This window comes from Hypanus sabinus, chromosome 2 (genome assembly GCF_030144855.1).
Source record: "Hypanus sabinus isolate sHypSab1 chromosome 2, sHypSab1.hap1, whole genome shotgun sequence".
In the NCBI taxonomy this organism is placed as follows: Eukaryota; Metazoa; Chordata; class Chondrichthyes; order Myliobatiformes; family Dasyatidae; genus Hypanus; species Hypanus sabinus.
The window spans coordinates 91,864,159-91,876,180 of record NC_082707.1 but is presented as its reverse complement, the minus strand read 5'-3'; positions in this window follow the sequence as shown (position 1 = coordinate 91,876,180).

Below are 12,022 nucleotides of genomic sequence, written 5' to 3'. Positions count from 1 at the left end.
ACTCTGGGATCCTCCTGCCTCGCCTGAACTCTGGGATCGTCCTGCCTCGTCTGAACTCTGGGATCATCCTGACTCACCTGAACTCTGGGATCCTCCCGTCTCACCTGAACTCTGGGATCGTCCTGCCTCACCTGAACTCTGGGATCGTCCTGCCTCACCTGAACTCTGGGATTCTCCTGTCTCGTCTGAACTCTGGGATCGTCCTGCCTCACTTGAACTCTGGTATCATCCTGCCTGAACTCTGGGATCGTCCTGCCTCGCCTGAACTCTGAGATCGTCCTGCCTCGTCTGAACTCTGGGATCGTCCTGCCTCGCCTGAACTCTGGGATGGTCCTGCCTCGCCTGAACTCTGGGATCGTCCTGCCTCGCCTCAACTCTGGGATCGTCCTGTCTCGCCTGAACTCTGGGATCGTCCTGCCTGAACTCTGGGATTGTCCTGCCTCGACTGAACTCTGAGATCATCCTGCCTCGTCTGAACTCTGGGATCGTCGTCCCTCGCCTGAACTCTGGGATCCTCCTGTCTCGTCTGAACTCTGGGATCCTCCTGCCTCACCTGAACTCTGGGATCCTCCTGTCTCGTCTAGATTCTGGGATCGTCCTGCCTCGCCTGAACTCTGAGATCCTCCTGCCTGAACTCTGGGATCGTCCTGCCTGAACTCTGGGATCGTCCTGCCTCGCCTGAACTCTGGGATCCTCCTGCCTTGCCTGAACTCTGAGATCCGCCTGCCTCGCCTGAACTCTGGGATCATCCTGCCAGAACTCTGGGATCATCCTGCCTCGCCTGAATTCTGAGATTGTCCTGCCTCGTCTGAACTCTGGGATCGTCCTGCCTCGCCTGAACTCTGGGATCCTCCTGCCTCGCCTGAACTCTGAGATCCTCCTGGTTCGCCTGAACTCTGAGATCGTCCTGCCTCGCCTGAACTCTGGGATCGTCCTGCCTCACTTGAACTCTGGGATCGTCCTGCCTGAACTCTGGGATCCTCCTGCCTCATCTGAACTCTGGGATCCTCCTGCCTCGCCTGAACTCTGGGATCCTCCTGCCTCGTCTAAACTCTGGGATCGTCCTGCCTCGCCTGAACTCTGGGATCCTCCTGCCTCGTCTCAACTCTGGGATCGTCCTGTCTCGCCTGAACTCTGGGATCGTCCTGCCTCGTCTGAAGTCTGGGATCCCCCTGCCTCGCCTCAACTCTGGGATCGTCCTGTCTCGCCTGAACTCTGGGATCGTCCTGTCTCGCCTGAACTCTGGGATCGTCATGCCTCGTCTGAAGTCTGGGATCCTCCTGCCTCGCCTCAACTCTGGGATCGTCTTCTCTCGCCTGAACTCTGGGATCGTCCTGCCTCGTCTGAACTCTGGGATCGTCCTCCCTCGCCTGAACTCTGGGATCGTCCTGCCTCGTCTGAACTCTGGGATCGTCCTGCCTCGTCTGAACTCTGGGATCATCCTGCCTCGCCTGAACTCTGGGATCGTCCTGCCTCGCCTGAACTCTGGGATCCTCCTGCCTCGCCTCAACTCTGGGATCCTACTGCCTCACCTGAACTCTGAGATCGTCCTGCCTCGCCAGAAGTCTGGGATCGCCTTGCCTCGCCTGAATTCTGTGATCGTCGTGCCTCCCCTGAACTCTGGGATACTCCTGCCTCACCTGAACTCTGGGATCCTACTGTCTCGTCTGAACTCTGGGATCGTCCTGCCTCGCCTGAACTCTGGGATCCCACTGCTTCGCCTGAACTCTGAGATCGTCCTGCCTCACTTGAACTCTGGGATCATCCTGCCTGAACTCTGGGATCGTCCTGCCTAAACTCTGGGATCCTCCTGCCTCGCCTGAACTCTGAGATCGTCCTGCCTCACCTGAACTCTGGGATCGTCCTGCCTGAACTCTGGGATCCTCCTGCCTCGTCTGAGCTCTGGGATCGTCCTGCCTCACCTGAACTCTGGGATCCTACTGTCTCGTCTCAACTCTGGGATCGTCCTGTCTCGCCTGAGCTCTGGGATCGTCCTGCCTCGCCTGAACTCTGGGATCGTCTTGCCTCGCCTGAACTCTGGGATCCTCCTGCCTCGCCTGAACTCTGTGATTGTCCTGCCTCGCCTGAACTCTGGGATCCTCCTGCCTCGCCTCAACTCTGGGATCGTCCTGTCTCGCCTGAACTCTGGGATCGTCCTGTCTCGTCTGAAGTCTGGGATCCCCCTGCCTCGCCTCAACTCTGGGATCGTCTTGTCTCGCCTGAACTCTGGGATCGTCCTGCCTCGTCTGAACTCTGGGATCGTCCTGCCTCGCCTGAACTCTGGGATCGTCCTGCCTCGTCTGAACTCTGGGATCGTCCTGCCTCGTCTGAACTCTGGGATCATCCTGCCTCGCCTGAACTCTGGGATCGTCCTGCCTCGCCTGAACTCTGGGATCCTCCTGCCTCGCCTCAACTCTGAGATCGTCCTGCCTCGCCTGAACTCTGGGATCCTGCCTCGTCTGAACTCTGGGATCGTCCAACCACGCCTGAACTCTGGGATCGTCCTGCCTCGCCTGAACTCTGGGATCGTCCTGCCTCGCCTGAACTCTGGGATCCTCCTGCCTCGCCTCAACTCTGAGATCGTCCTGCCTCGCCTGAACTCTGGGATCCTGCCTCGTCTGAACTCTGGGATCGTCCAACCTCGCCTGAACTCTGGGATCCTCCTGCCTCGTTTCAACTCTGTGTTCCTGCTGCCTCGCCTGAACTCTGGGATCGTCCTGCCTCGCCTGAACTCTGGGATCGTCCTGCCTCGCCTGAACTCTGGGATCCTCCAGTCTCGTCTGAACTCTGTGATCCTCCTGCCTCGTCTGAACTCTGGGATCCTCCTGTCTCGTCTGAACTCTGGGATCGTTCTGCCTCGCCTGAACTCTGAGATCATCGTGCCTCGCCTGAACTCTGGGATCCTACTGCCTCGCCTGAACTCTGGGATCGTCCTGCCTCACCTGAACTCTGGGTTCGTCCAACCTCGCCTGAACTCTGGGATCGTCCTGCCTCGCCTGAACTCCAGGTTCGTCCTGCCTCGCCGGAACTCTGGGATCACCTGTCTCGGCTGAACTCTGGGATCGTCTTAACTCGCCTGAACTCTGGGATACCCCTGCCTGAACTCTGGGATCCTCCTGCCTCGTCTGAACTCTGGGATCCTCCTGCCTCGCCTGAACTCTGGGATCGTCCTGCCTCGTCTGAACTCTGGGATCATCCTGACTCACCTGAACTCTGGGATCCTCCAGTCTCACCTGAACTCTGGGATCGTCCTGCCTCACCTGAACTCTGGGATCGTCCTGCCTCACCTGAACTCTGGGATTCTTCTGTCTCGTCTGAACTCTGGGATCATCCTGCCTCACTTGAACTCTGGGATCATCCTGCCTGAACTCTGGGATCGTCCTGCCTCGCCTGAACTCTGAGATCGTCCTGCCTCGTCTGAACTCTGGGATCGTCCTGCCTCGCCTGAACTCTGGGATGGTCCTACCTCGCCTGAACTCTGGGATCGTCGTCCCTCGCCTGAACACTGGGATCCTCCTGTCTCGTCTGAACTCTGGGATCCTCCTGCCTCACCTGAACTCTGGGATCCTCCTGTCTCGTCTAGATTCTGGGATCGTCCTGCCTCGCCTGAACTCTGAGATCCTCCTGCCTGAACTCTGGGATCGTCCTGCCTGAACTCTGGGATCGTCCTGCCTCGCCTGAACTCTGGGATCCTCCTGCCTTGCCTGAACTCTGAGATCCGCCTGCCTCGCCTGAACTCTGGGATCATCCTGCCAGAACTCAGGGATCATCCTGCCTCGCCTGAATTCTGAGATTGTCCTGCCTCATCTGAACTCTGGGATCGTCCTGCCTCGCCTGAACTCTGGGATCCTCCTGCCTCGCCTGAACTCTGAGATCCTCCTGGTTCGCCTGAACTCTGAGATCGTCCTGCCTCGCCTGAACTCTGGGATCGTCCTGCCTCACTTGAACTCTGGGATCGTCCTGCCTGAACTCTGGGATCCTCCTGCCTCATCTGAACTCTGGGATCCTCCTGCCTCGCCTGAACTCTGGGATCCTCCTGCCTCGTCTGAACTCTGGGATCCTCCTGCCTCACCTGAACTCTGGGATTCTCCTGTCTCGTCTGAACTCTGGGATCGTCCTGCCTCACTTGAACTCTGGGATCATCCTGCCTGAACTCTGCGATCGTCCTGCCTCGTCTGAACTCTGGGATCGTCCTGCCTCGCCTGAACTCTGGGATCGTCCTGTCTCGCCTGAACTCTGGGATCGTCCTGCCTGAACTCTGGGATTGTCCTGCCTCGACTGAACTCTGAGATCATCCTGCCTCATCTGAACTCTGGGATCGTCCTCCCTCGCCTGAACTCTGGGATCCTCCTGTCTCGTCTGAACTCTGTGATGCTCCTGCCTCGTCTGAACTCTGGGATACTCCTGCCTCACCTGAACTCTGGGATCCTCCTGTCTCGTCTAAATTCTGGGATCGTCCTGCCTCGCCTGAACTCTGAGATCCTCCTGCCTGAACTCTGGGATCGTCCTGCCTGAACTCTGGGATCGTCCTGCCTGAACTCTGGGATCGTCCTGCCTCGCCTGAACTCTGGGATCGTCCTGCCTCGTCTGAACTATGGGATCGTCCTGCCTCGTCTGAACTCTGGGATCATCCTTCCTCGCCTGAACTCTGGGATCCTCCTGCCTCGTCTGAACTCTGAGATCCTCCTGCCTCGCCGGAACTCTGGGATCGTCCTGCCTCGCCTGAACTCTGGGATCGTCTTGCCTCGCCTGAACTCTGGGATCGTCCTGCCTCGCCTGAACTCTGGGATCGTCTTGCCTCGCCTGAACGCTGGGATCGTCCTGTCTCGCATGAACTCTGAAATCCTCCTGCCTCACCTGAACTCTGGGATCCTACTGTCTCGTCTGAACTCTGGGATCCTCCTGCCTCGCCGGACCTCTGGGATCCTCCTGCCTCACCTGAACTCAGGGTTCGTCCAACCTCGCCTAAACTCTGGGATCGTCCTGCCTCGCCTGAACTCCAGGTTCGTCCTGCCTCACCTGAACTCTGGGATTCTCCTGTCTCGTCTGAACTCTGGGATCGTCCTGCCTCACTTGAACTCTGGGATCATCCTGCCTGAACTCTGGGATCGTCCTGCCTCGCCTGAACTCTGAGATCGTCCTGCCTCGTCTGAACTCTGGGATCGTCCTGCCTCGCCTGAACTCTGGGATGGTCCTGCCTCGCCTGAACTCTGGGATCGTCCTGCCTCGTCTGAACTCTGGGATCGTCCTGTCTCGCCTGAACTCTGGGATCGTCCTGCCTGAACTCTGGGATTGTCCTGCCTCGACTGAACTCTGAGATCATCCTGCCTCATCTGAACTCTGGGATCGTCCTCCCTCGCCTGAACTCTGGGATCCTCCTGTCTCGTCTGAACTCTGTGATGCTCCTGCCTCGTCTGAACTCTGGGATACTCCTGCCTCACCTGAACTCTGGGATCCTCCTGTCTCGTCTAAATTCAGGGATCATCCTGCCTCGCCTGAACTCTGAGATCCTCCTGCCTGAACTCTGGGATCGTCCTGCCTGAACTCTGGGATCGTCCTGCCTCGCCTGAACTCTGAGATCCGCCTGCCTCGCCTGAACTCTGGGATCATCCTGCCAGAACTCTGGGATCATCCTGCCTCGCCTGAATTCTGAGATCATCCTGCCTCGTCTGAACTCTGGGATCGTCCTGCCTCGTCTGAACTCTGGGATCGTCCTGCCTCGCCTGAACTCTGGGATCCTCCTGCCTCGCCTGAACTCTGAGATCCTCCTGGTTCGCCTGAACTCTGAGATCGTCCTGCCTCACTTGAACTCTGGGTTCGTCCTGCCTGAAATCTGGGATCCTCCTGCCTCACCTGAACTCTGGGATCCTCCTGCCTCGTCTGAGCTCTGGGATCCTCCTTTATCACCTGAGCTCTGGGATCGTCCTGCCTCGGCTGAACTCTGGGATTCTCCTGTCTCATCTGAACTCTGGGATCGTCCTGCCTCACTTGAACTCTGGGATCGTCCTGCCTGAACTCTGGGATCGTCCTGCCTCGCCTGAAATCTGAGATCGTCCTGCCTCGTCTGAACTCTGGGATACTCCTGCCTCGCCTGAACTCTGGGATCCTCCTGCCTCGCCTGAACTCTGAGATCCTCCTGCCTCGTCTGAACTCTGCGATAGTCCTGTCTCGCCTGAACTCTGGGATCGTCCAGCCTGAACTCTGGGTTCCTCCTGCCTCGCCTGAACTCTGAGATCGTCCTGCCTCGTCTGAACTCTGGGATCCTCCTGCCTCGCCTGAACTCTGGGATCGTCCTGCCTCGCGTGAACTCTGGGATCGTCCTGCCTCTCCTGAACTCTGGGATCGTCCTGCCTCACTTGAACTCTGGGATCGTCCTGCCTGAACTCTGAGATCGTCCTGCCTCGCCTGAACTCTGAGATCGTCCTGCCTCGTCTGAACTCTGGGATCCTCCTGCCTCGCCTGAAGTCTGAGATCGTACTGCCTCGTCTGAACTCTGGGATCCTCCTGTCTCGTCTGAACTCTGTGATCCTCCTGCCTCGTCTGAACTCTGGGATCGTCCTGCCTCGCCTGAACTCTGAGATCCTCCTGCCTCGCCTGAACTCTGAGATCGTCCTGCCTCACCTGAACTCTGGGATCGTCCTGCCTGAACTCTGGGATCGTCCTGCCTGAACTCTGGGATCCTCCTGCCTCGCCTGAACTCTGGGATCGTCCTGCCTCGCCTGAACTCTGGGATTGTCCTGCCTGAACGCTGGGATCCTCCTGCCTCGCCTGAACTCTGAGATCGTCCTGCCTCACCTGAACTCTGGGATCCTACTGTCTCGTCTGAACTCTGGGATCGCCCTGCCTCGCCTGAACTCTGAGATCGTCCTGCCTCGTCTGAACTCTGGGATCGTCCTGCCTCGTCTGAACTCTGGGATCGTCCTGCCTCGCCTGAACTCTGGGATCCTCCTGTCTCGCCTGAACTCTGAGATCCTCCTGCCTCGCCTGACCTCTGGGATTCTCCTGCCTCGCCTGAACTCTGAGATCGTCCTGCCTCACTTGAACTCTGGGATCGTCCTGCCTGAACTCTGGGATCCACCTGCCTCACCTGAACTCTGGGATTGTCCTGCCTGAACTCTGGGATCCTCCTGCCTCGTCTGAGCTCTGGGATCGTCCTGCCTCACCTGAACTCTGGGATCCTACTGTCTCGTCTGAACTCTGGGATCCTCCTGCCTCGCCGGAACTCTGGGATCGTCCTGCCTCGCCTGAACTCTGGGATCGTCTTGCCTCGCCTGAACTCTGTGATCGTCCTGCCTCGCATGAACTCTGAAATCCTCCTGCCTCACCTGAACTCTGGGATCCTACTGTCTCGTCTGAACTCTGGGATCCCCCTGCCTCGTCTGAACTCTGGGATCGTCCTGCCTCACCTGAACTCTGGGTTCGTCCAACCTCGCCTGAACTCTGGGATCGTCCTGCCTCGCCTGAACTCCAGGTTCGTCCTGCCTCGTCTGAACTCTGGGATCATCCTGCCTCGCCTGAACTCTGGGATACTCCTGCCTCGTTTGAACTCTCTGTTCCTCCTGCCTCGCCTGATCTCTGGGATCGTCCTGCCTCGCCTGAACTCTGGGATCCTCCTGCCTCGTCTGAACTCTGGGATCCTACTGTCTCGTCTGAACTCTGGGATCGTCCTGCCTCGCCTGAACTCTGAGATCCTCCTGCCTCGTCTGAACTCTGGGATCCTCCTACCTCGTCTGAACGCTGGGATCCTCCTGTCTCACCTGAACTCTGGGATCGTCCTTCCTCGCCTGAACTCTGAGATCCTCCTGCCTCGTCTGAACTCTGGGATCCTCCTGCCTCGTCTGAACACTGGGATCGTCCTGCCTCGTCTGAACTCTGGGATCGTTCTGCCTCGTCTGAACTCTGGGATCGTCCTGCCTCGTCTGAACTCTGGGATCGTCCTTCCTCGCCTGAACTCTGGAATCCTCCTGCCTCGTCTGAACTCTGGGATCCTCCTGCCTCGCCTGAACTCTGGGATCGTCTTGCCTCGCCTGAACTCTGGGATCGTCCTGCCTCGTCTGAACTCTGGGATCGTCCTGCCTCGTCTGAACTCTGGGATCGTCCTTCCTCGCCTGAACTCTGGGATCCTCCTGCCTCGTCTGAACTCTGAGATCGTCCTGCCTCGCCTGAACTCTGGGGTCGTCCTGTCTCGCCTGAACTCTGGGATCGTCCTGCCTGAACTCTGGGATCCCCCTGCCTCGCCTGATCTCTGAGATCGTCCTGCCTCGTCTGAACTCTGGGATCCTCCTGCCTCGCCTGAACTCTGGGATCATCCTGCCTCACTTGAACTCTGGGATCGTCCTGCCTGAACTCTGGGATCGTCCTGCCTCACCTGAACTCTGAGATAGTCCTGCCTCGTCTGAACTCTGGGATCCTCCTGCCTCGCCTGAACTCTGAGATCGTCCTGCCTCGTCTGAACTCTGGGATCGTCCTCCTTCGCCTGAACTCTGGGATCCTCCTGTCTCGTCTGAACTCTGTGATCCTCCTGCCTCGTCTGAACTCTGGGATCCTCCTGCCTCGTCTGAACTCTGGGATCGTCCTGCCTCGTCTGAACTCTGGGATCGTCCTCCTTCGCCTGAACTCTGGGATCCTCCTGTCTCGTCTGAACTCTGTGATCCTCCTGTCTCGTCTGAACTCTGGGATCGTCCTGTCTCGTCTGAACTCTGGGATCGTCCTGCCTCTCCTGAACTCTGAGATCCTCCTGCCTCGCCTGAACTCTGGGATCGTCCTGCCTCACCTGAACTCTGGGATCGTCCTGCCTGAACTCTGGGATCCTCCTGCCTCGCCTGAACTCTGGGATTGTCCTGCCTGAACTCTGGGATCCTCCTGCCTCGCCTGAACTCTGAGATCCGCCTGCCTCGCCTGAACTCTAGGATTCTCCTGCCTGAACTCTGGGATCCTCCTGCCTCTCCTGAACTCTGAGATCGTCCTGCCTCACTTGAACTCTGGGATCATCCTGCCTGAACTCTGGGATCGTCCGGCCTCGCCTGAACTCTGAGATCGTCCTACCTCGTCTGAACTCTGGGATCGTCCTGCCTCTTCTAAACTCTGGGATCGTCCTGCCTCGCCTGAACTCTGGGATCCTCCTGTCTCGCCTGAACTCTGAGATCCTCCTGGATCGCCTGAACTCTGGGATCCTCCTGTCTCGCCTGAACTCTGAGATCCTCCTGGATCGCCTGAACTCTGGGATCGTCCTGCCTCGCCTGAACTCTGGGATCCTCCTGTCTCGCCTGAACTCTGAGATCCTCCTGGATCGCCTGAACTCTGAGATCCTCCTGCCTCGTCTGAACTCTGGGATCCTCCTGGATCGCCTGAACTCTTGGATCCTCCTGTCTCGTCTGAACTCTGGGATCGTCCTGCCTCGTCTGAACTCTGGGATCGTCCTGCCTCACTTGAACTCTGGGATCGTCCTGCCTGAACTCTGGGATCGTCCTGCCTCGCCTGAACTCTGAGATCGTCCTGCCTCGTCTGAACTCTGGGATCCTCCTGCCTCGTCTGAACTCTGGGATCCTCCTGCCTCGTCTGAACTCTGGGATCCTCCTGCCTCGCCTGAACTCTGCGATCGTCCTGTCTCGCCTGAACTCTGGGATCGTCCAGCCTGAACTCTGGGATCCTCCTGCCTCGCCTGAACTCTGGGATCGTCCTGCCTCGACTGAACTCTGGGATCCTCCTGCCTCACTTGAACTCTGGGATCGTCCTGCCTGAACTCTGGGATCCTCCTGTCTCACCTGAACTCTGGGATCGTCCTTCCTCGCCTGAACTCTGAGATCCTCCTGCCTCGTCTGAACTCTGGGATCCTCCTGCCTCGTCTGAACACTGGGATCGTCCTGTCTCGTCTGAACTCTGGGATCGTCCTGCCTCGTCTGAACTCTGGGATCGTCCTGCCTCGTCTGAACTCTGGGATCGTCCTTCCTCGCCTGAACTCTGGGATCGTCCTGCCTCGCCTGAACTCTGAGATCGTCCTGCCTCGTCTGAACTCTGGGATCGTCCTGCCTCGCCTGAACTCTGGGATGGTCCTGCCTCGCCTGAACTCTGGGATCGTCCTGCCTCGTCTGAACTCTGGGATCGTCCTGTCTCGCCTGAACTCTGGGATCGTCCTGCCTGAACTCTGGGATTGTCCTGCCTCGACTGAACTCTGAGATCATCCTGCCTCATCTGAACTCTGGGATCGTCCTCCCTCGCCTGAACTCTGGGATCCTCCTGTCTCGTCTGAACTCTGTGATGCTCCTGCCTCGTCTGAACTCTGGGATACTCCTGCCTCACCTGAACTCTGGGATCCTCCTGTCTCGTCTAAATTCAGGGATCATCCTGCCTCGCCTGAACTCTGAGATCCTCCTGCCTGAACTCTGGGATCGTCCTGCCTGAACTCTGGGATCGTCCTGCCTCGCCTGAACTCTGAGATCCGCCTGCCTCGCCTGAACTCTGGGATCATCCTGCCAGAACTCTGGGATCATCCTGCCTCGCCTGAATTCTGAGATCGTCCTGCCTCGTCTGAACTCTGGGATCGTCCTGCCTCGTCTGAACTCTGGGATCGTCCTGCCTCGCCTGAACTCTGGGATCCTCCTGCCTCGCCTGAACTCTGAGATCCTCCTGGTTCGCCTGAACTCTGAGATCGTCCTGCCTCACTTGAACTCTGGGTTCGTCCTGCCTGAAATCTGGGATCCTCCTGCCTCACCTGAACTCTGGGATCCTCCTGCCTCGTCTGAGCTCTGGGATCCTCCTTTATCACCTGAGCTCTGGGATCGTCCTGCCTCGGCTGAACTCTGGGATTCTCCTGTCTCATCTGAACTCTGGGATCGTCCTGCCTCACTTGAACTCTGGGATCGTCCTGCCTGAACTCTGGGATCGTCCTGCCTCGCCTGAAATCTGAGATCGTCCTGCCTCGTCTGAACTCTGGGATACTCCTGCCTCGCCTGAACTCTGGGATCCTCCTGCCTCGCCTGAACTCTGAGATCCTCCTGCCTCGTCTGAACTCTGCGATAGTCCTGTCTCGCCTGAACTCTGGGATCGTCCAGCCTGAACTCTGGGTTCCTCCTGCCTCGCCTGAACTCTGAGATCGTCCTGCCTCGTCTGAACTCTGGGATCCTCCTGCCTCGCCTGAACTCTGGGATCGTCCTGCCTCGCGTGAACTCTGGGATCGTCCTGCCTCTCCTGAACTCTGGGATCGTCCTGCCTCACTTGAACTCTGGGATCGTCCTGCCTGAACTCTGAGATCGTCCTGCCTCGCCTGAACTCTGAGATCGTCCTGCCTCGTCTGAACTCTGGGATCCTCCTGCCTCGCCTGAAGTCTGAGATCGTACTGCCTCGTCTGAACTCTGGGATCCTCCTGTCTCGTCTGAACTCTGTGATCCTCCTGCCTCGTCTGAACTCTGGGATCGTCCTGCCTCGCCTGAACTCTGAGATCCTCCTGCCTCGCCTGAACTCTGAGATCGTCCTGCCTCACCTGAACTCTGGGATCGTCCTGCCTGAACTCTGGGATCGTCCTGCCTGAACTCTGGGATCCTCCTGCCTCGCCTGAACTCTGGGATCGTCCTGCCTCGCCTGAACTCTGGGATTGTCCTGCCTGAACGCTGGGATCCTCCTGCCTCGCCTGAACTCTGAGATCGTCCTGCCTCACCTGAACTCTGGGATCCTACTGTCTCGTCTGAACTCTGGGATCGCCCTGCCTCGCCTGAACTCTGAGATCGTCCTGCCTCGTCTGAACTCTGGGATCGTCCTGCCTCGTCTGAACTCTGGGATCGTCCTGCCTCGCCAGAACTCTGGGATCCTCCTGTCTCGCCTGAACTCTGAGATCCTCCTGCCTCGCCTGACCTCTGGGATTCTCCTGCCTCGCCTGAACTCTGAGATCGTCCTGCCTCACTTGAACTCTGGGATCGTCCTGCCTGAACTCTGGGATCCACCTGCCTCACCTGAACTCTGGGATTGTCCTGCCTGAACTCTGGGATCCTCCTGCCTCGTCTGAGCTCTGGGATCGTCCTGCCTCACC